The sequence below is a fragment of the Zalophus californianus genome, chromosome X (genome assembly GCF_009762305.2).
Source record: "Zalophus californianus isolate mZalCal1 chromosome X, mZalCal1.pri.v2, whole genome shotgun sequence".
In the NCBI taxonomy this organism is placed as follows: Eukaryota; Metazoa; Chordata; class Mammalia; order Carnivora; family Otariidae; genus Zalophus; species Zalophus californianus.
In genome coordinates this window covers 51684433-51709342 of record NC_045612.1, presented here as the reverse complement: position 1 = coordinate 51709342, position 24910 = coordinate 51684433, and the positions used below count along the sequence as shown (strand labels likewise).

Sequence of the window (24910 nt, the reverse complement as noted above, 5' to 3'; positions counted from 1 at the left end):
CCATACTCTTTTCCAGAGTGGCTGTACCAGCTTGCATTTCCACCAACAGTGTAGGAGGGTTCCCCTTTCTCCACATCCCCACCAACATCTGTCGTTTCCTGACTTGTTAATTGTAGCCATTCTGACTGGTGTGAGGTGGTCCAAATGGCCAACAGACACATGAAAAAGTGCTCAACATTGCTCGGCATCAGGGAAATCCAAATCAACTTAGTCTTAATAGGAAAAACAATGAATTGAATTCAGAACCTGTTCTTTCCTTTTTAATAATCCCCCCCCCCTTAACTGAGTGAAAATAGAAGGATACAGTTTTTGTTCTCAGTGGTGGGGAGAAAATCTATTTTCTTCACTTGGAGAGGTTTCTCAAATTCGAATGAGACTTAATATATGGATAATCCATATAGCTAAGTTTATAAGGTAATCCTCTGGAAATCAAAGACAAATTTGGTATAACAACACAGAAATTGATTTGCATGAGATTTAAATACTGTTTTTTTCCTACCAGCAAAGCATCCTTCTCCTCCTTCCCCCCTAAATGAATTTTATTGTCACATGCTGGCACTAATAGTTATTGAAATCACAACTCAGTCTAAAAGCAAACTGCCCTCTTAATGCCAAAGATACTAATGTACATCAAACTAATAAAGTATAGCTCTTAATTTTTAGTTTTAGCTACATATGTGTGTACTTGACCTTAGATTGAAAGTCCATTAAAATTGGGGCACCTGGATGGCTCAGTAGGCAAAGCCTCCAGCTCTTGATTTCAGCTCAGGTCATGAATCTCAGGGTTGTGATATCGAGCCCCGTGTCAGGCTCCGTGCTCAGTGGATGGAGTCAGCTTGAGGATTCTCTCCCTCTCCCTCGGCCCCTCCCCCCCCAATTGTGCTTTCTCTCTCTCTAAAATTAATCAATAAATCTTAAAAAAGAGAAAGTCCATTAAAATTACAAAAGGTTGAGAGACATTGATAAAAAGACTTAAAACCTTGTGGGTTTTATTTTTTTTTTTTCCCCTCCAGTCACTGTTTTTTCTAACCCAAGTTGTGTCATGTACCATCCAGCAGTACCATCCATCCAGCTGTTATAAGGCTGCTGACAGAGGATGTTCATTCACTAGGCAGTACAGAATTGCAATCACATTCTCAGTGAGGCAATGAGGTGAAAAGGGTATTTCTATTTGTGTAGTATGTCCTTATGTGTGCCACTCACCTTTTTTTCCACTTTTTTTCAAACACCAGGCAGCAGTTTGTTTGAAGTTAACTGTTCTTTCATGCAAGTTAAGAGGAAGTAGTAATGTACATAACTCCAAATTATTTCTACTCACAACTCCATTCTGTACTAAGTGTTTGAATATAGATGTGGCTCATGTTCATGACAGTCATTATACTTCACATGAAAAAATGAGGTCAAATTGTAAGGATGCTGGTCAGAAAGATCTGAATGCCCATGGATGCCTCATCCTTTCTCCCTGCTTCCCTACTCTTGCTAGGGATCAGTGGTATCACCTCTCAGACCATTGGTCAAACTTTATAAGAAATTGTCTTCTGTCTAGCTCAGATACATTACTTTTCTAGCTCAAACTCCACTTTGGGTATGGAAGGTTTTCTCTGGTTAAATTGAATAGAACTATTTTTGCTGTCCTGGAGCAAAAAAAAATATATATATATATATAAATGTCAATAAGCAGAACAAGATGAATAGAACAAGAAGTAGAAAGAAGCCAGGGGATAAAGGCCAAAGTCCAGATAATCACCTGTGGATAACTGAGAGTTTTCAGCAAATCCCTAAGCTTTTTCTTCAAAAGATGTTGAGGCATGACTAGCATGCCTTTTACTTTGCATAGGTGCTATTTGAATTTCTATCCAAGTCTGTGCTTAAAATCAACCTTCCAATTAGATGCTAACCCTTTTTTTCTTAGAAGTAACTCTAGCCCCAGCATTTCCTTTGAAGGGGCTTCAGTTTTTCCATGCCTCATTTCAGTTCACAGCATTCCAACCTTTGCTCCAATACAACTAACATTTTTTGTACCAATGTGGGGCAAGAACTATCACTCATCTAATCCCCAAAGAATATAGGATAGATATCAGAATCCTCATTTTGTAGGTGAAGCAGTTGAATTCCAGAAAAGGTAAGTAAGTTGCCTAAGGTCACACATCTGCTAAATGATAGTTAAAAACTGACTCCAGATTTGCCTAATTCTGAATCCTCTGGTTTTTGTGTTGTTCCATGTTGTCTCCCTATTCAGAATTTTATTTATCCTGAGGATGCTAGAGTACTTTGTGCAATCCAAAGCCAAATTCTCTAGTCATTTATTCATTCATATTCTCTCTTGAATGCCCCCCTACCACACACACACACACACACACACACACACACACACACACACACACACACACACTCTTTCTCTCTCTCACACACAGTTTTTGATGGACACACAATTTTGAGGTCATTTTTAACTTGGAGAATTTGTTATTTTCTTCTTTCCTGATTACATAGCCATACAGCCTACCCACAGCAGTGTGACTCACTCTCTGACTCTCTTTGTGGCCCTTTGTTGTGAGTTCTCACTTTGTGCCTCCTTTTTGGATATGCTCCAAAGAAAGAGCAGGGATGGCCTTCGGCTGGAAAGAATGGCATGTCAGAAGGGCTCTGTGAGACATGTTGCTTTTCTTAGTCAAGAAAAGTCACTATTAATCAGTAGCATGACCCAGTTTTCTAATCCAGTTTAATTGAATATACAGGGATATGGGCATTGGGGATTAAATACAAACCCATTCCTATCCAAAGTTCATAGTGCCTTTAAAGCAAAATGTAACATTTTGCTCATTTCTTGTGAATGTTTTTTTTATATGCCATATATAATTTTGCTTGTATTCTCTGTGCAAGATGATACCTTAAAAAAGAAAAAAAATCTGTAAAAGGACTAATGTAACTTGGTCTTCTGGAATATGGTTTGATTTAATTAATTGACTAAGATGACTGTAAACTTTTATGTTGCTTTGAAAGTTTGTTCTTGTCACGATAAGAATTTGCTTGTCCATGCAAAGTACTAACTTACCTGCAGCTGAAATACAAGGAATTCATATATTATTTTTAAAGAGAATCTGTTTTGGCATTTTGCTGAGTTATTTGTACATTAAAGCCCATATTGAGAAACATACCCATTTATAATAAAGTGATAGGTAGAGATTTTCCCAAGTGCTGAGAAAATATTTTATCTAAACTTTAGAAGAAAAAGAAAAGAAACTAATTTTAAAATACTTCTAACATATTTTGTATGTTTAACTTGCTTTTTATTCAATTTGTTTGCTTTTATTCACCTTACTACGATTCAATTTGTAGATAGCCTGGCTTGCTAAATGACTTTAGTATTTGGGTTTAATTTGCTGTTAAGTAAAACTGTTTATTTTTTGTATGGTGTAAAAAAGTGGTCCAGTTTGATTCTTTTGCACATAGCTGTCCAGTTTTCTCAACACCATTTGTTGAAGAGACTGTCTTTTCCCCATTGTAGATTCTTGCCTCCTTTGTCATAGATTAATTGACCATATTAATGTGGGGTTATCTTTGGACTCTGTTCTATTCCATTGATCTACGTGTCTGCTTATGTGCCAGTATCATACTGTTCTGATTACTGCAGCTTTATAGTATACTTTGACATCTGGGATTGTGATACCTCCAGCTTTGTTCTTGTTTTTCAAGATATATTTGGCTATTTGGCGCCTTTTGGTTCCATGCACATTTTAGGATTATTTGTTCTAGTTCTGTGAAAAATGTTGATATTTTGATAGGGATTGCATTGATTCTGTAGATTGCTTTGACTAGTATGGACATTTTAACAATATTTGTTCTTCCAATCCATGAGCATGGAATGTTCTTCAATTTCTTTGTATCTTCTTCAATTCCTTTCATTAATGATTTATATTTTTCACAGTACAGGTCTTTCATTTACTTGGTTAAGTTTATTCCTGGATACTTTATTCTTTTTGGTGCAATTGTCAGAGGGATTGTTATCTTAATTTCTCTTTCTAGTACTTCATTATTTGTATATAGAAATGCAACAGATTTCAATATATTAATTTTGTTTCCTGCACCTTTACTGAATTCATTTATTGGTTCTAGTAGTTTTTTGGTGGAGTCTTTAGGGTTTTTTTAAACATATAGTATCATGTCATCTACAAATACTGAGAAGTTTACTTCTTCTTTACCAATGGAAAGAACATAAATACTTGGAGGCTAAATAACACGCTACTAAACAATGAATGAGTCAACCAAAATATCAAAGAGGAAATCAAAAAATACATGGAAACAAATGAAAATGAAAACATAATGATCTGAATCTTTGGGATTCAGCATAAGCTGTTCTAAGAGAGAAGATTATAGCAATACAGGGCTATCTCAAGAAACAAGAAAAATCTCAAATATTTAACCTTCTAGTTAAAGGAGCTTGAAAAAGAAGAACTAACAAAGCCCCAAGCCAGTAGAAGCAAGGAAGTAATAAAGGTTAGACCAGAAGTAAATGAAACAGAGACAAACAAAACAATAGAACAGGTCAATGAAGCCAGGAGCTGGTTCTTTGAAAACATCAACAAAATTGATAAACCTTTAGCCTAACTCATCAAAAGAGAAGACTCAAAAACTAAAATCAGAAATGAAGGAGCAGAAGTAATAGCTGACACCACAGAATTATAAATTGTAAGAGAATATTATGAAAAATTATATGCAAACAAAGCAACCTATATATATATATCATGATATATATATATCTTTCCAAGACTTAATCAGGCAGAAATATAAAATTTGAACAGACCAATTTATAGAAATGAAATTGAATCAGTAATCAAAAAACTACCCCCCCCAAAAAAGTCTAGGACGAGATGGCTTCACAGGTGAATTCTACCAAATGTTTAAAGAAGAGTTAATAACTATTCTTCTCAAACTATTCCAAAAAATAGAAGAGGAAGGAAATCTTTGAAATTCATTCTATGAACCCAGCATTACCCTGATACTAAAACCAGATAAAAGACATCATAGCAAAAGAGAAGTACAGGCCAATATCTGTGGTGAATATAGATGTAAAAATCCTCAACAAAATATTAGCAAACCAAATCCAACAATACATTAAAAAATCATTCAAGACAATTAAATGGGATTTATGCCGGGGATGCAAAGGTGGCTCAATATTTGCAAATCAATTAACATGATACATTACATTAATAAGGGAAGGATTAAAAACCATATAATCACCTCAATAGATGTAGAAAAGGCATTTGACAAAGTACACCATCCATTCATGATCAAAACTCTCAATAAAATGGGTTTAGAGGGACTATACCTCCAAATAATATACCTCCAAATAATAAAAACCATATGTGAAAAAAGCACAACTAATATCATACTCAATGGTGAAAAAGAGAGTTTTTCGTCTAAAATCGGGAACAAGACAAGGATGTCCACTCTCACCACTTTTATTCAACATAGTAATGGAAGTCCTGGCCACATCAATCAGATAAGAAAAATAAATAAAAGTCATCCAGATTGGAAGCAAGAGTTACTTTTGTTTCTTACATCTCCCACTACCATGCATGGGACAACAACACTTAACTCTGAGCCCAAAAATCTAGAAGAGAGATCTAAATAGCATGAGAAATTCTTAGAACCTTTCTTTTAAAGAGGGATAAATAAGCAGAATTATGAAGATTCATCTGCCCAAAAAGATCTTCCACATATCATCTACCAATTCAGGCTGCATTTCATTAAACAAGATCTTCCTGTAAAATTCAAATGAGAGCATCTAATGCTATCAATATTTTAGACCTTCATATTAATTACTCCACTCTGGCTTCTTTATGGATTTTTAGTGAATGCAATATATCATTGAGGAACAGGGATAATGGAAGAAGTAATATAGAAAAGGGAGTATTTGGTGAGAAGACCTCTTTGGGCACTTATACTAGGGAATTATGAGTAGAAAGAATGCCCTATACATCCTCTAAGAGGCAGTGAAAAAGTGCTACAAAATAGGTGGAAGCCACCTACTTTGCAATTTTGCCTGGTAACACCAGTCTATGTAGTCCAAACCTGGTTTTGAGTTTGTCATAGCTGCAGGTGATGATAAATGATATCAGTAACACTTCCTGGGTGTTGTCTGATTGTATGAATTTTGAAACTAATATCTGCATTGTTATGATTCAGTAAAAGCAGGTTAGTTGTAGTTGTTTATTTTCTTTAAATATTTTTTCTTCATAATTTGTTTCATCCAATGGCTATTTTTAGAAGGCCCTAGGTAGATTTCTCACTCTGGTTATTTCCAAAGAATAAAGTTTCCCATACAGGCAATTCCTCATATAACTTTCCCAAGACATTGTTTTAAATATCTTGTCTTTCATCTCCCCATTCTACAGAAATGGCAATGTGAAGGCAAAGGCAAACAAATTATAGCATGAAGTCTGGAAAATGAGTTAAATATTACGTAGTTGCATATGAAACATTTCTGACTTAGTGATTTGCTAAAGTAGCACTGACTCAGCCTAGTGATCATGGTAAGAGTATAGACTTGAGTTAAGACTGATTTTAGTCTACAACTGTGTGACCTTGATCTGGTCATTAAGGCTCTCTAGGTCTCAGCAATCTCTCCTTGCATAAAATGAGGTTGTTGAACTAGATGATATTTGATATTTTCTCCCTAGCTATAAACTCAGTGATTTTGAGTATAGAAATCTACAAAGCCATTTAAGGGGGAAAAATTTTCCATTCATTTATTGATGAAATATACCATATTTCTTAGAAATGAAAAAGCTAAAAATCTTAATGAATCTAAGTTATTTTGTTTGTACATATTCAGAGAAAAGAATGTGAAAAGTTTACATGAAAAATCAAGAAGTCAGTTTTGGAAATAGATACTTAATAAATCGAGTCAGCAATTAATGTAACCTCAATTAAATAATGGACTTCCAAATGTATGGAATCATAACATTCAGGGTTAAATTTTATTTGAGAAAACCTACTTTGAGGAATAAATTTTTATGCTCTGGAACCATCACCCCAATATACAGATGTATTCCATTTCATTCTTCACTTATTATGATTTTCTTTTTGAAAATACAGATTTATTTCCTATAAAATAAAGTAAAAAGAAAATCTCAGGATGGCTAGAGTTTGTCTTAGTGATAATACAATTCTGAATGGAAAAATAATATATATACTCCTATCTGAACAGCCCAAAAGAAAAAACTTTTAACTCAAAGAAATTTGCAGGGCTGGGAATAGTTATTGATTTATTATTACTATGTGTATCAGTTTTCTAGGGTTGCTTAACAAATACTACAGACTGAGTGGCTCAAGTAACAGAAATTTTCTTCCTTACAATTCTGGAAGCTAGAAGTCCAAGATCAACGTATTGGCAGGTTCAATATCTTCTGTGGCCTTTTTCATTGGCTTGCAGATGGCTGCCATCTCACTGTGTTTTAGTATGGTCATTCCTTTCTCTTTGTTGTTTATGCCCTGATTTTCTCTTCTTAATAGGGCACAAGTCGTATTGGACTAAGGCCACCCTAACAAACCGACTTTAACTTAATTGCCTCTTTAAAGGCCCTATTTCCACATACAATCACATTCTAGGGTACTGGGGATTAGGGTTTCAATATAGGAATTTGGAGGGACACAATTCAGCTCATAACACTACATTTATTTCTATAATAATTAACATAATTTATGTTTTTCTTACTACTGTTTTGTGCACTAAATGTGTTTCATTTTGATTTTATAATTACCTTATACATGTATCAGCTTATCACAGTGTGCCAAAGATATGAAAGGTATTGCTTCAAAATACATCTTAATTATGATAATTAAATATTCACAACATTTTTAGAGCATTTGATTTTTTTCTGTTAAACATAACAGAGAATCGGATGCCATTCACATATCACACATTAGCCAATAAGCCAGACATTTTTACCATTCTCTGTGTTAAGGATTTTGTTCTGTTTTGTTTTGGGTTTTGGCATGGCAAGGATAGACTTTATTGCCTTTAACTTCTAAGACTTCCTTATTTACAAACACAATGGACTTTTTACTAGGGATATTATATATGTACAGTTTTTTAAACCTGAAATAGAAATCCTAAGAGCGAAAATTTTCAGCATAACACTGTGCTGAAACACAAAATTGCAACTTTTAACATTTTACCAAATTCTTAATTCTATTCTCTGGCTGACTTTAAAAGACTTTTTGTAATGAGTTGGTTAAAAAAAAAGATTGATAAAATGTAAAGATAAAGAGTTTTAAGAAAATAGTAGGAATCATAAGACCTAACTCAAATTATATGCAGTAGATTATGTGGCTATGGTGCTAGACAGCCTGGGTTTGTATCCTGTAAATTCCCACTTACTAACTCACTGTAGTTCTTTGTACCTCATTTTTCTCATCTGTAAGAGGGGGTAAATAATGTTACCTATATGATAGACTTGGTGTGATGATTAATAATTTACATAAAGCATTTAGCACAGAGTCTGGCATATAATCAATTCTCAACAATTTCTAGTTATATATTTCTTGTTGTATATTAGTTATATTTGCCTGTGTATATGTTTACTTGTATATACATTATATATTCACATACATAATATGTACATATATTAAATTTGATTTTCATATTCTCCAGGTTCCCTTTGGTATACCACTAGAATATATATAGTTCAACTAATGGTTAGTCCTCTCATGGTGGATAAACTAGCCAAGACATGCTCTGCTGGAGAAATCCATCTCAAATGGTTCATCTTTCTATAAGCAGACAGAGGATCCATAGCAGCATGTCTAATGATTATCTCACAGATGCTACTTCTAACCTACAGGAGAATTGTTGCATAGAATCCAAAGCCCTTCCTTCTAGTCCTTTCAGTATTTGAGAAATCTCTTGATACATATAAAGCTTTTTAAATGTCCTTAAGTTTTTCTTTGGTCTACATATGGCCTTTATGCTTAACTCATTCAAAAACTACATACCTCCCTCATACAATTTCAACAGTGCCTGCTATAAGCCTTCTCACACTTTAGACATTGAATAAATCATGAAATCTGATGGGATCCTGAAACTAACCCATAATCCAAGAAATTCCATTCCCTACTCTGGATCCATCTTAATCACTGGAAGGCAGCATAGAATAGTGGTTAGTGCCTGGATTGTAGAGGATAAGCTACCTAGATTTGAATCCTAGCTCTACAATTTAATATTTGTATGACTTAGGCAAGTTGTTTGGCTTCTCTGTGCCACATTTCCTTCATGTATAAGATGGAGGTAATCAGATTAAATATTTCATAGAGTTATGTTTGTAACATGCTTAAATTAGCTCCTGGCACAAAGTAAGTTATAGCACTTATTGTAAGTGTGTGCAACATAAATAAAATCTCATAATGGCTGGCATCTCCTAGCCACTTAAAACAGTGACCCCAAAACTAGTCTGTTCCACACAGGTCTTAGACCAAAAGCCACTATAAACCTAGTAGAGATCTCCCAACATGGCAGCTGTAGATCTCTTAGCATTTGTGTTGGGTTTCATCAGTAGACAGCATATTATAAATTGGTTTCAGCCAAGCTCTTCCTAAAGATATTTAAAAATAGAGTTGGTGGGACGTTTGGTATATGTTTCTTTGATGCTTTACAATCTGTTTCTAGTGTCTGCTTATTAATGTATGTCTCTTTCCTGGATTACATTCTGTCATTACTCATCTGTGTCTATTTTGACTTAAACCGGTCGGGGGAAGAGAGGAAGAATATGGGTCTCATTGAGTTATAATGCTTCTTTATGGTGATAGCTATGCTGCCAAAAAGGAAATATTTGTGTGACCATTGGCTGCAAACCAGATCCACATTCTACAAGAAAGTAGTTATATGGCCACGTTTAAGAAATTCAATCTTGCTTTACCTTCAGTTTTGTGTTTTATTTCACTCTATAGTTTTCAAGTGAGGGAGATAAGAAAAGAGAGCTAGCTACAAAGGTGAGAGTTGAAATGTTTTATGGAGACATCATTATGCTAAATGTGATGGACTATAGTTGTAAATAGGGTGAGTGGGAGAAAGCCTCATTAAGAAAATTAGAAACAGGGTGCCTGGGTGGCTCATTTGGTTAAGCGACTGCCTTCGGCTCAGGTCATGATCCTGGAGTCCCGGGATCGAGTCCCGCATCGGGCTCCCTGCGCAGCGGGGAGTCTGCTTCTCCCTCTGACCCTCTCCCCTCTCATGCTCTCTCTCTATCTCATTCTCTCTCTCAAATAAATAAATAAATAAAATCTTTTAAAAAAAAAGAAAGAAAATTAGAAACAGATGAAGAAAAGGACTTCAGATGAAAAACTAGGAAATCAATGTCAGCATAAGATAGAAAAGGAAAATTTCAGTGAACAAAAATGAATAAAAGGATTTTATTTTGACTTAAATAAGACTATATCAAAGTGTTTTGTAGGCAATAATGTTTTATATGACAGTAGGGGATGCTGGTATTTGTATAGCAAAGACCATGTTAATGAAATGGCTAGACAAATAACATCTTACCTGGTTTTATATATGGATCCACTGTGTGAATTACTGTATTTTTTTTCTTTCAAACCTACCCTAAAATAGTTTTTGTAAGGAACAGCAGTAATAGCAACAATCTCTGCTACTCTACCATTCTACCACAGACTCAGGAACATTCACATGAGAATTCCAGTATTGTATGGCCTGCTTTAGAGCACAAAACATCAGCAAAAACTTCAAAGGGAATATCCCACAATAGAGAGGTAATTTCATTGAGTCATTCATGATCCTAATTCTTTCAGCTGTGGCTTTGCGATCTCTGCTCTGTCCCAAGTGGGAATGATGGTAGAGGGAAGCAGTCAATTTTCCATGGGTCTTTTGTCTGTCTCTTTACCTTCAGCCATAATCATCTTGGCCTTAAGTATGCATGGAAGTTGTAAAGGACTTTTCATATGCTTACTGAGACTCTTAATTGGCAGAAAAGGATAGCTGCTTTTGAGAATTCATTGGGCATAGATCCTCTACCAAGTAAAAGGATCTTCTCTGTTAAGTTATTCATCACCCATTTATTTACTCATTCAATAAAAATATATTGAGTGCTATATTAGTTCCCTAGGGTTTCCATAATATATTATCACAAATTTGGTGGCTTAACATTACAGAAATTTATTCTCTCACAGTTCTAGAGTCTAGAAGTCCAAAATCAAGGTGTTGGCAGGGTTGGTTCCTTTTGGAGGCTCTGAGGGAAAAATCTGTTCAGTGTCTCACCACTAGCTTCTAGTGGTTGCCAGCCATTGTTGGCATTCCTTGGCTCAGCTGCATCACTCAAATTTCTGCCTCTTTTGTTGCATGGCCTTCTTCCCTCTGTGTGTCCTCTGTGTCACCAAATCACTTTCTCCTAATAAGGACACCAGTCATTGGATCTAAGACCCCAACTTAATCCAGTATGACCTCATCTTAATTTGATTACATCTGCAAAGAGCTTATTTCCAAATAAGGTCACATTCACAGGTACCTCAGGTTAGGACTACAGCATATTTTTTGGAAGACACAATTCAACCAACAACAGGTGCCTTCCTTGTACCAGACACAATGCTAAATGCTGGGGATAGAAAGAAGAATAACATACAGTGTCTGCACTCAAAGACTTCATTTGAATGGGGGTAAACATAAATATGTAATTATAGTGTCATAAATAGTATGTCTCAACAAAATGCTGTGGGAACACAGAAAAGGGTGACTAACACTGTCTTAGGTGACCAAAAATGCTTTGTTATGGAACTGTCTTCTGAGGCATGGGATAAAGGATATTGGAGTTCTTTGGTGAATTCATGGCCATGAGTGTGCAAAGAACATCCCAGAGAAAAGCAAGAATATGTACAAAAATATGATGTCATGGAAAGACCTAGCATCCTTCAAGAAAGGTAAGGAATTGGTGTAACTGGACTACAGTGTTAGTTGTAGGGAGTGGTAGGATACACAAGTGGAATACATATGAGAGATTGAACAGGTGGTAGATGGTAGAGGGCCTTCTATTTCATGCCAAAGAATTTGGGTTTTGTAATATATAATAGAAAGCCTCTATCAATACCCTTGTGAATATTTTTTATCCTTAAAGTAACAAGGAATGAATTTAAATAGTATAGAAAAAATGAACAGTAGTTAATAAAACATCATGCAAAATTGGAAAGGCCATTTTGATTTAGAGAAAATTATTTGAATTATAGAACAATTTTAAGGAAATGAATTTTTATTTATCTCTAGTATGTTCAGGAGCTCTAAGTTAACACATTCAGTTATTCAAACCATTATCTGGTAGAGGTCCTTAAGGATCCAATATTAATGAATATGGCTAAATTGCAATTAGCATATCACTTGTATGTAAATTAATGCTTATAAAGTACTTGAGGGAATTTGAAAAGTTTGTTCTCTTAAGCATTTTAAATATTCTCCTTATAATCTTATTTATATGATTAAGTTTAGATTCCAGGGGAGGAGTTTGCTGAACAAAGGTAAACATCAACCCTAATCCCTGGGCAATTGATGAATTCTGAGTTAGCCACTTCTTATTTATTCAGCAAGTGTATATTACTTAACATCTAAGAACTAGAGTCTGTCTTACGTAGCAAGGATTCAAAGATATGACAGGATACATCACGATCCCTATATAACTGATGATTTAGTTGGGGAAACCAAGGTGGAAACAAATGGTCACGTTAAAATTTGTTGAGTTGGATAATGGTAGTGTATACAGGTTGCTGGGTGAATGCAGTGGAAGAAAGAAACTAACTGGCAGAAGGCAGTAGGCTATCAGGGAAGGCTTTATATTTAGGTTGAAATTTGAAGGATAAAAAGTGGTTTTTCTAGTAGATAAAAATGCCAGACTGTGTAGTCCGTATCCTAGGTATTGGGCACAGGTTTTTAAACAGCTAGGAGAGGAGCCCCTGGGTGATTCAGTTGGTTAAGCATCCAACTCTTAATTTTGGCTCAGGTCATTATCTCAGGGTCATGAGATCAAGCCCCACATTGAGCTCTGCACTGGGCGTGGAGCCTGCTTAAGATTCTCTCTCTCCCTCTCTCTCTGCCCCCCTTCCCCACTTGCAGGCTGTCTCTCAAAATAAATAAAAAGTTGGGAGAAATGAAGCCTATGCCATGAAATTAAAAGTATATGGTTTATGGTACAGATGTGAAGGGTCAAGGAGAGAGATAGGGTTGGGGGATTAGACAACAGCCAAGAAGGGTTCTGATACCAAGGGGTTTGAGCTTTTATATGGCATAGGATCCACAGACAGGTTTCTAAACAGAAGAGGGTCATGATCAAATTCAGGTTTTAGAAAGAGATCTCTGGAAGCAATTTAGAGGAAAAGACTAGAGCAGTGGTTTTCAAACACTTTTTCCTTTATGCAGAGAAAACTTTTCCAAATAAATCTTACATCTAACTAAGAGAAAGGGTAAGAATGGTATTTCATTAGAATAAATGTATATATTCAAATAGAGAACTTTTATTTACTATGAGGACTGCTTCAAACTAAAATGTGTATAATTGGGGGTTACAGATTACAGCTCCTGTGTTACATCAGATTCAGCATCAATTGCATCTGATTTGTTATAGTGTACCATATTGAGACAGTTCTGATTTGCAATGATAAGTTGTTGTAAATAATAAGTTTTAAGCAACTCCCCTTGCCATGTCAAGGCACTCTTATGTTGAAATGATCTAGAAATAAAAAGGGAGATACTGGGGGAAAAAAATCCCTGACAACAATGACAACAGCTCACATAATTTACCATAAATAGAGGCATTCAAAGCTTTTTAAAAATGCTAAAATCATCCATACTATTGTATTACATCTCTAATTTATGTGCTCACTTTTTGTTTCCATGTGCAGAGCAGACACAGCAAATATTTGCTGAATTAAAATAATCAAGAACAAAGTAAAAATTTAAGCAAAAAAATATATAAATAATATGAAACCATGAGGATTTAAAGTCAAAAGTAGCTCTATTCTACAGCAAGACAGATATTCACTGACATTTGTCCTCTAGTCCAATGTCCAACTCTGATTTATACAAACCTGATCTACCAGAAAATTGGGATAGGTATCACATCATAGTAAAAGAGGTCATGCCTTAACAAAGAGACTCATATAAATTTTTATGGGGTTAGAGGAGGGATATCCCTCTCTAGTTTCATTAGAAACTGCTGCTAAGAAGTGTTGGGAACAAACCTCTTCAAATCCTACCTGCCTCTCAGAACCCAGATCAAATTTCACCTTCTCTCTGTGACACACTGATATCTCAACATTTTCTGAGGGTTGCCCACATGCCAGGACCAGCACTAGATGCCAGAGATACAAACATGAAAAAGAGAGTCTCTCCTCTAAATTCCTAGCATCTGTTTTCACCTACTTGCTATCTAATCATTTTTTCCCTCTACATATAAGACTCTAAGTCCAAGTGACAGCAAAATTTCTATATATTTAATTCAACATAGTTTCATTGGCCTCAAGCTTTGTGGCAGGCCCCATGTTAGGTGTTAAAGACAGAAAGGGATCCTCAAGTAGCTTGCAGTCTAACCTGTATGTCTACTACAGTATACATATGAATAGCCAGTTGGCTATGAGGGTAAATCCTTTAATGCTCTGACTAGATTAAGCTGAGATTAAAATGTATATTCTCTTTCTCAACTGTGTCATTTTTTATTTCACTTTCTTCAGCCCTTGAAGATGCCACATGAAGAACCCTTAGGTCCAACTCTAATTATACTTTACACTAACAAGGATTTTATTATGCTAACCATTGCAACAAATCCTTCATATTATGAATATGTAGGGCTAACTTTCACACATTACCATATATCTCAGCATTCCTTATAATTATTTGAGGTAGATGAGGGGGCAAAAAACATTTAATTTTCTATTTTGGGGAATATTTTGTTATTGGTGGTAGTGGCATTGGGATAGTGTTAATGGGGATTTCTTGGTGTCTTTAGTGCTTATCATTATATAACTGCCATATATTATTTTGTGTATTATTTGATTTAGTGTTACCTACTTGGATCAATTTCTTTTTCAGGTTTCTGTATGTGTTTGTTTTGCTTTTGAAGAAAAATCAACAATTAAATTGCCAGTGATAGACATATCAGTAGGACCATTCTTAAGAAATATGGAGAGATAATTTCTCTTCTCTTAAAGTCTGTGAGTTATCTCCACTACAGTGCCCTTTTTTTTTCTTTTTATTTTGTAACTGGAAGATTGTACTTTTTTTTTATTATGTTATGTTAATCACCATACATCACATCATTAGTTTTTGATGTAGTGTTCCATGATTCATTGTTTGCGTATAACACCCAGTGCTCCATGCAGAACGTGCCCTCCTTAATACCCATCACCAGGCTAACCCATCCCCCCACCCCCTCCCCTCTAGAACCCCCAGTTTGTTTAAGGCACTCAACAATGGTAGGCTACTGACTACTGAACAGTTAACTGCTACCTAGGATGTGTTTTCAGTTGTTGGCTTTTCTAAGTAATTACTTGCCAAAAAGGAAGGGGAATGGATGAAAGTATCTATTCTGACACTGAAATGGAAGTGTTAGTTGACTATATCTGTTACATCACCCTGCACCCATTCAGCATCACTAATCACAATGCTAAGTGACCTTTTACTTTACTCGGCATTAAGCTTGTACTGCTTGACCTTTGAGCCTCAAGCAGGCCTTTTCCCAGCACCCTGCTGTATCTTTAGTACTAAACTCTTGAATCATTATCCATCCTGAAGATCTGCCTTGCCTTAGAGGTACTCTGACATTTGCTAAGACTTCCCAGTGGACTTTGCAGACATTTCCAGATCATGACAGTGTCATTTGATATCTTGGTTTTAAACATCATCAGAGTGGCTTGTGCTAAAGAATCTGAACTAAAAAGAAAGTGATAAAATAAAAACAACAAGACTGTTTCTTCTGTGCTTATTAAGATGGCATGGAAAAAATACTTTGTTTTTTTATTATGAATACAGCCATAAAATCATAAATATTTTTCAAGTGATCAATAGTAGAAAAGATACAAAGTGGCTCATTTGAAAGACGGTTTATCTTTGGATAAGCCTTGCAGTTAATAATACCAATTATAATAAAACTTTATGGTTACCTGATATGCTATTATTTATTAACTAATTTTACAATCTGTGAACATAGTAAGATAAAGCTTCTCTCCTCATTTTGCAGGTGAGGAGACTGAGAATTAGAGAGGTTAAATGACTCATTCCTAGTTTCCTGGCTTGAATGATGCTAAGCAAAATTTGAGCCTCGGATCTCTGAGTCCAAATTCTGTGCTCTTTCCACTATATACTGGTACATCTACTTACAACATGAAATTTGAGGCAGGTCATTCAGGAACTTTAACTGGCAAGGCAGCCTGTATTCAGGACAGAACTTAAAACTAAGGTAGCTATTAAGACAACTCTATAATTATTCAGTTCATGTTAGTCTAGGCTGTAGGCAAGGGGAATACATCGGTTATAATTACCTACTCCAACATAACCACTTTGTGGTATACATTCACACAGACACACCCAAAAGTAAGTATAATTGGATTATGCAAATTAATTTTGTATTGGTCCAAAAATAACTCAAACCTTAGAATTATATTTCCTTCACGTACTAAATTAGTTATGACAAAATTTCAAACTCTTGTCTTCATTCTGCTAATTAATTTTTTTCTTAATTCATAATAAACCCTCATACAATTGAAGCACATCTGAAAAGACTAGAAATCTATTTTAGTTATCTTACAATCTGTAAAGGGAGTATTATAAAATTAATAAGGCTTCTTAGAGTAGGAAATAAAGTTTTAAAAATGAAGTAACAATAAACATTAAGCTCTTTAAATATGTAAGAGGGATATAGAATTAGAAAGCAACTTGGGGGGGACCAATTGGAAGGATTGATGACAATGAAAGTAAATGCATTTTAGGATATTTGGCAGATTAATCCTTTAGTTTTATGCCTTCAGAGATATGAGGCCAGTAGCATGTCTAAATCTAGGCTTATATTACCATCTACTTTTCATCAACACTGTGAAGAAAGATGAAATTAAAAAAAAACTATCACTATGTGGAGGATATTTTTAATTGAAGGATAATTTTACATTTACCATTTCTCCTTCAATTTCAAACACTAACACTTTAATTACTTCAAGGAAATAGTTTATTCTATCAGAAAATTAAGGAAACGGAAGTAGGAGTTTGCAGTTGACTCTCAGCTGTTCTGAGTTCACTGAAAGTGAAATGCCAAACTGCCAGGGATAAACTACAGGAAGCTCTCTTGAGGCTCATGAGTGGGCTGAGAAGTGGCAGATGAGGTTACATGTGGGTAAGGTAATGCATTTAGGGGGGAAAAAATAAACATTAAATAAGCCAGGCTGCATTCACAGGCTGGCAGGCTGCTGCTTCTCAGTTCCAATCTTGAAAAGGGATCTAGCAGTGACTGGTAACTGTTACCTGAAAAAAAATTATTTCAGGAAGGTACTGTACCCACAAAGGTCAACATTTTGCTGGTCAACATCTGGAAAGAGACTGGCATCTAAACAGAAGACATTCTACTTTCTTAGTACAGGATTAAGGTCCTCCAGACTTAATGTAATTCTGGTTGCCCCCTTTTTTTTTAATTTTATTTTATTATTTTTTTTTAGTGTTCCATGATTCATTGTTTGCATATAACACCCAGTGCTCCATGCAGTATGTGCCCTCCTTAATACCCATCACCAGGCTAACCCATCCCCCACCCCCTCCCCTCTAGAACCCTCAGTTTGTTTCTCAGAGTCCATAGTCTCTCACGGTTCGTCTCCCCCTCCGATTTCCCCCCTTCATTTTTTCCTTCCTGCTATCTTCTTTTTTTTTTTTAACATATAATATATTATTTGTTTCACAGGTACAGGTCTGTGATTCAACAGTCTTACACAATTCACAGCGCTCACCACAGCACATAACCCTCCCCAATGTCTATCACCCAGCCACCCCATCCCTCCCAGCCCCCACCACTCTAGCAACCCTCAGGTTGTTTCCTGAGATTAAGAATTCCTCATATCAGTGAGATCATATGATACATGTCTTTCTCTGATGGACTTATTTCGCTCAGCATAATACCCTCCAGTTCCATCCACGTCATTGCAAATGGCAAGAGTTCATTCCTTTTGATGGCTGCATAATATTCCATTGTATATATATATACACCACATCTTCTTTATCCATTCATCTGTCAATGGACATCTTGGCTCTTTCCACAGTTTGGCTATTGTGGACATTGCTGCTATAAACATTGGGGTGCACGTACCCCTTCAGTTCCCTACATTTGTATCTTTGGGGTAAATACCCAGTAGTGCAATTGCTGGATCGTATGGTAGCTCTATTTTCAACTGTTTGAGGAACCTCCATACTGTTTTCCAGAGTGGCTGCACCAGCTTGCATTCCCACCAACAGTGTAGGAGAGTTCCCCTTTCTCCACATCCCTGCCAACATCTGTTGTTTCCTGACTTGTTAATTGTAGCCATTCTGAGTGGTGTGAGGTGGTATCTCATTGAGGTTTTGATTTGGATTTCCCTGATGCCGAGCGATGTTGAGCATTTTTTCATGTGTCTGTTGGCCATCTGGATGTCTTCTTTGAAAAAATGTCTGTTCATGTCTTCTGCCCATTTCTTGATCAGATCATTTGTTCTTTGGGTGTTGAGTTTGATAAGTTCTTTATAGATATTGGATACTAGCCCTTTATCTGATATGTCATTTGCAAATATCTTCTCCTGCCCCTTCTTTTTAAAAAGCTGTATCAGATAAGAGAAAGCATTTGCACTGAACCAGCAAATAGTGAGGATTCCCTGTTATGAAAAGCTAAAAAATTAGGGCTCTTCTGTTGGGAAAGATAATGGCTGAGTGAGGCTATGCTCAGAGTCCATCAAATCATAAAATCATAAAAGGTTTGGATAGGATATACACAAACCTGTTTACCAAACCCAAGACTATTGGAACTAAGGAGTATCCTTGAAAGATTACAGAGGTAAACAATGGGGAATGGGAAGTATTATACCTGACTTATGGAATAAGTTACCCCAGAAGTTGTAAAGAAATAGGATGTTTTAAAAAGTAAAGTAATTCAGGTCAATTCATGCATTGTAAACACATTGTTAGCAAATAGAAGGTTAGAGAAGCAGAGGATAAACCATTCTTTTCTATAGAGGTGACTTGCAGGAAATAGAATTGGGAAGCTAAATAGATTATGAGTATGGTATTCTTTAGGTTTTTAGTTTAAAAATTTATTAAAAATAAAAAATGTATTAAAAGGGTTAGTATTGAAGATGGTAATGCATTTTGGATTTCAAAACTCCTTGTTCTTGTCCTACTTTTGACTTCACGTTTGTTTATATAAAACACCATCCTGTCAAAATGATGGACTTAGAAATTCAGGCTCAGTGCTTATGGAGGCACTATGGTGTAATGGTTCAGGTTATAGGGTTTGAAACTTCACTGATGTCCACTGCTTATTAACTGCATGGTCTTGAGCAAGCTTTTTAATTTCTTGGAGGCACATACTCATTTGTAAAATGGCTCATAATACCTACCCTATAGGACTGATTGAAGAATCATTGATATGTAAGATATGCAAATCACTTAACAAAGTGCATGGCACCTAGTAAACGCTAAGTAAATGGCAGTTCCTGCTGTTATTGTGGGCTTTAGAGCCATGTGTATTATCCTGAATTCAAAAGCTTGTAACAGATGTGATGGATAAGGTGTGCCTCCATTTTCCTAATATGATTTTTTTAAGTTTTTTGTCCATTTTGAATATAGATAGCCTTTTGGAAATGTAGATGACACAATAAAATATCTAATTATGATCATTTTAATTATACAAATGTATTCAAATTGCATATGGTGTGAAATAATATCTTCATGAAGAACTCCTGCTTTCTTCCCCCACCATCCCATTTTGTAAATCAGTTTTGTGCAAATTCTTCACAAATATCTCTGACATCAATGTTTCTATAAGCGTGAGAAGCAATTTTGAGTCACCTAACAGCTTTCTGGAAGACACTACATTCATGTTCATCTAAGTTGTTAAGTAAAGATACAACACTAATCAGTGTATGCTAGCATCACTGTCATTTTGATGTCAAGCCACAAATATCCATTTGCATAACACTAGGTAAGTTGATTATTCCATTCATTCTAAATGTCTATATTTTTTTATCTTCTCTAGGTATTTACTGTATTGCAATTTTAAGTGACCTTTCAAAGTCTTTTTTACAATGATATCAAACAGTTAATAGTATGAAGTCACACCCTGTAAATAATCCTTAGGTCTATGTTACATTTCATTGCCTTTAACTCCCACCCTGATTCTGTAAATTTGCCTCTATAATCACCTAAAACTCGTATTAATTGAGGTCCCAGACTGTGTTCTCTAAAGAGTACTTTAATATTAAAAATAAAATAATTTAGATAAGGCCCCTTACAATTAAAGAATTTATTAAGTACTTGAATATAAGATATTTTCCTTTTTTTCAGAGATATAACTGAAGTGGGGAGGCGGCATGCCTTATATTTAGGAAGATAGGAATATATATATTTTTGAAAGTTATATCCAATTATATAACCTCGAAAGCATTCAGGTTCTTATTTTTATTCATTCCATATATGTGTCAAGTGCTGGGATGAGGCAAACGTATTTAGACAGTGTTCTTGGTGTCATAAGAATTTTCAAACCTTGGAGAATATTTAATTCAAGAAAAATATTGAACACCTACTATGTGCAGAGCATTTGCAGAAAAATATGAGTTGCAACCTCTGTCCTCAATAGCTTACAAACTGGTCCAAGGCAATAAAATAAATAATTCTTACCTGGGAAAGTAAAGAAACTACAAACTGCTCTGGGGTTCATAGATAGGAGAAGCCATATTCAGTTGAGAAATATCAGAAAAAGCTTTAGGAGGTCATTCATATTTGAGATGAAATATAAAGGATGTGTAAGACAGGCATTTGGAGTAGTCAGAAAGGGGACCAGAGCCTAATAAGGGGGGTGAAATGATGTGAACAAAGACCTGGTAGAAGAAAAGCAAGAAGAAATATTCAGGAACAATGAGTAGTCCAATTAGATGTAATGTAGAATTCATGGGAACAATGGTGATATAAGGCTGGGCTGTGAATGAGATTAGGCTAGATTTTAAAAACCAACTGTGACTGCACATCCTTAGAGCTTAGAGCTGAGGCTACTGGCTGATGAACCCACAAGTGTAGGTAGTGTGCTACACGAGGGGCAAGTCTTTCATTAACACCACAAGGGTCTCTGATAGTAATTCTTTCTACAAATATAATTTAAAAAAACAATTAAAAAGTAAATAAAACTGTGAGGAGACCAAAGTCATCTGGGAGAGAAAAAAATAGATTGAGAAAAATTTTAGAGACTTATCAGAGGAATTGGAGACCATTTGGATATTGGGTTTCAAAGCATTGAAGAATTGGCAATGATTAGGTATATAGCTGTATCATTTAGTTATACAGTTTTGGTGGAGTAATCAACAAATTTGGCCATGTTGATATTATACATAATGTGTGAGGGGCTTGCAGACATGGCCCAGAAGGCAGTTCACATAAGGAAAAAAAGAGGTGAGGAGAGGAAGTCTACAGGGAAAAAAAAACACATACAATAAATCATCACATGGAAAAATACAACTTTCACCATCAAGTAAAGAAACTCAAATTAAAATAACAGTAAGGTAGAGGGGTACCTGGGTGGCTCAGTTGGTTAAGCATCCAACTCTCGATTTTGGCTCAAGTCATGATCTCAGGGGCCTGGGTCCATGCTGGGTGTGGAGCCTGCTTAAGATTCTCTCTCCCTCTCCTCCTCCCTTTTCTACCCCCCCCCCCCAGTTCACATTCTCTCTCTCTCTCAAAAATAAAATAATAGTAAGGTAGAAACATATCTATTAGAACGTCTAAGCCGAAAGTGAGGTGTTGGGAGAGCTGTAGGGAAACAGGTAATAGTTTGATGGTGGTTCCATCGCATGACAATTCATGGAAATGTCTACACAAAACAATGTTAAGTGAAAGAATTAGCTCACGGGGCGCCTGGGTGACTCAGTCAGTTAAGCATCTGCCTTCAGCTCAGGTCATGATCTCGAGGTCCTGGGATCGAGCCCTGCGTCGGGCTCCCTGCTCAACAGAGAGCCTGTTTCTCTCTCTCCCTCTGCTGCTCCCCCTGCTTGTGCTCTCTCTCTGTCTCTCTCTCTCTCTGTGTCAAATAAATAAATACATAATCTTTTATTTAAAATAAAGAATTAGATCACAAGAGAGTATATAAACACTGATTATATCTATAATGTGTGTATGTTGAGACATATTAGAAGAGAATTTGAAGGAATGTAGTTTAATGTGCATTTGCATTTTCTTTCTGGAACAGTTATTTAAGTGCATTGTAATTTGAAAAGAATGAAATGAAAAATGATTCCCCATCATACCCCTAAAACACATACACATACACACGTCTTTGCAAATAGATCGTGGTAAATATGATGTTCAGTGTTTGAGATGTTGCAACATTATCTATAAATCAGGGGTATAATTGAAGTTGTAGTCCCCTTCATTATCTTCCATAAGTCTGATGAGGCATTTTTTGATCACTGTTTATTATAGTAATGAGAAAAGAGGAAATCTTTTCCTCATAAATCCTGACAATCTGCATTTTAAATCTTTCCTCTATATAAATTCTTTCCCCCACTAAATAAATACACAAAACGTAAGCTTATTATTGCTTATTTTCTCTACCTTCCTGTCAATACTCAGTAGCTCATTCTTGACCTTTACCTGTCAGTTGATAGTTGTTCTCCCTTCCCCCAGGTTGGCACACACAGCTAAGGTTCAGATTTATATGCAGCTAACACTGAATGAATTGAATGCCTACTATGTACCACACATTGTTCCTTGGTACTCTATGGAGAAGATTTTATTTGATCTTGATAGTAACCATGTGAGGTCTGAAATATTATCCCTATCCTTGTTTGACAAAAACTAGGCATCAGTTCAGTAGGCAGTTCTCTTCAGAGCCTAGGACATTGCTCTTTTCTGCCATGGTGCTTTTCAAGGGGCTAGTTCCCAACAAAAAGGCACACTGTGTGTTATGGCTTATAGTATAGTTTTTAACATATACAATAATTGTTTAGAAAGCTGCATATTTTTAAGAGAAATCTTTTTTAAAAAAGCGTGCTGCTTTTCCTCATTTAATGTATACTGTTGCTATAAAAATTATTATAAGGGCAGGGTGCCTGGGTGGCTCAGTTGGTTAAGCAACTGCCTTCGGCTCAGGTCATGATCCTGGAGTCCCAGAATCGAGTCCCGCATCAGGCTCCCTGCTCAGTGGGGAGTCTGCTTCTCCCTCTGACCCTCCCCCCTCTCATGCTCTCTCTCTCTCATTCTCTCTCTCAAATAAATAAATAAATAAAATATTTTTAAAAAAATTATTATAAGGGCATATAGAAGATTTGATACAAAGCAATTCAAAATTATATAAGCAGTTTAAGTGGAATCCAAACATGAAGCAAGATTGTCTACTCAATGATTTCAATTAAATAAAACTTATGAGCTGATAAAAAATTGGAAGTTTTATTTAAATTAGTGCATGATGTTTACATGCTGACTAATTACAACAGGAAATTAACATACCATTACATAATACAACACATAAGGCAAACAAGGAAACTTTTGAAGTAAGGTGTGGGAAATCATAAATAACAAGTGATAAGGACTAAATAGAAGCATCAAGGGGTAATTAGTACAATAAAGTATATTAACTATGAGAATGTTTTCTGACTCATCATATATTATTAAGGCTGCATTGCGATGATTGCAATACTAGCTTCTATGTGACTGCTGGAATGTTACTGAGATTGGAAATGTGCACCAGATGATAACCCATATTTTAAGGTGGGGGAAGGAGGGGGTACTTGTATGAAGCACATAGAAAGATGGATTGAAAAACTGTCTTATTTGAACAAAAAAAGGAAGAGTCTGGGAGGAAAGGTAAATATTTTAGAAATAGGAAATGTGACTATAATGTAATAAGATTCATATATGTAAAGCATGTATACACAGACTTCCATCTTCTTTTGCTTTTAGTCACACTATGTTTGTGGCTCACAGGAGTAAGAAACCTTGATAAGAAAGTAGTTGTACAGGGGCGCCTGGGTGGCTCAGTCGTTAAGCGTCTGCATTCGGCTCAGGTCATGATCCCAGGGTCCTGGAATCGAGCCCCACATCGGGCTCCCTGCTCAGCAGGAAGCCTGCTTCTCCCTCTCGCACTCCCTCCTGCTTGTGTTCCCTCTCTCGCTGTGTCTCTCTCTGTCAAATAAATAAATAAAATCTTTTAAAAAAAAGGTAGTTTTACAGAAAAAGAATTTTGAGTTAAAATCAGTGAAAGGAACAGCATTTATAGCATTTTAAAACATATCCAAAAATAAGTGGCATAAAGAATGCATGCAAAAAGGTATTGCTTTCTAGTCAAGTTCTAAATACTTCTGTTGATAATGTACAGCTCACTCAGATTCCAGAGAATAATTGGAAATAGAGACTTTATGAAACAGACCTCTCATTTAACTTTTTCCTCTGACAGTTGGCTTTGAATCATAGTTTATTACCATTCAACCTAAATTAAAATACCCAGCTGACAGCAAAACCGTACAAACAGTATCTCAAATACTAAAACACATATTGTATGTAAGTAACATTAAGATTAGGATAAAGATTGATAAAAAGCAATGACACTGAACATTAACATGATACCAGCAGCTCTGAGCTCCTTCCATCCACAATGTGGAATAGGTTGAAATTACCAGAGAGGGCAGTGCAGTGACTTTTCTAACTTAAATT

At 35.7% G+C, this 24910-nt stretch overlaps 1 protein-coding gene and 1 pseudogene across 4 annotated transcripts in view; both read left to right on the top strand.

The window, feature by feature from the left end:
• The window catches only part of DIAPH2 (diaphanous related formin 2), a 956101-nt gene that overhangs the window by 886000 nt on the left and 45191 nt on the right, over nt 1–24910 (top strand). The gene's annotated exons all lie outside the window — the stretch shown is intronic.
• LOC113931660 lies at nt 21229–21359 on the top strand (annotated as a pseudogene).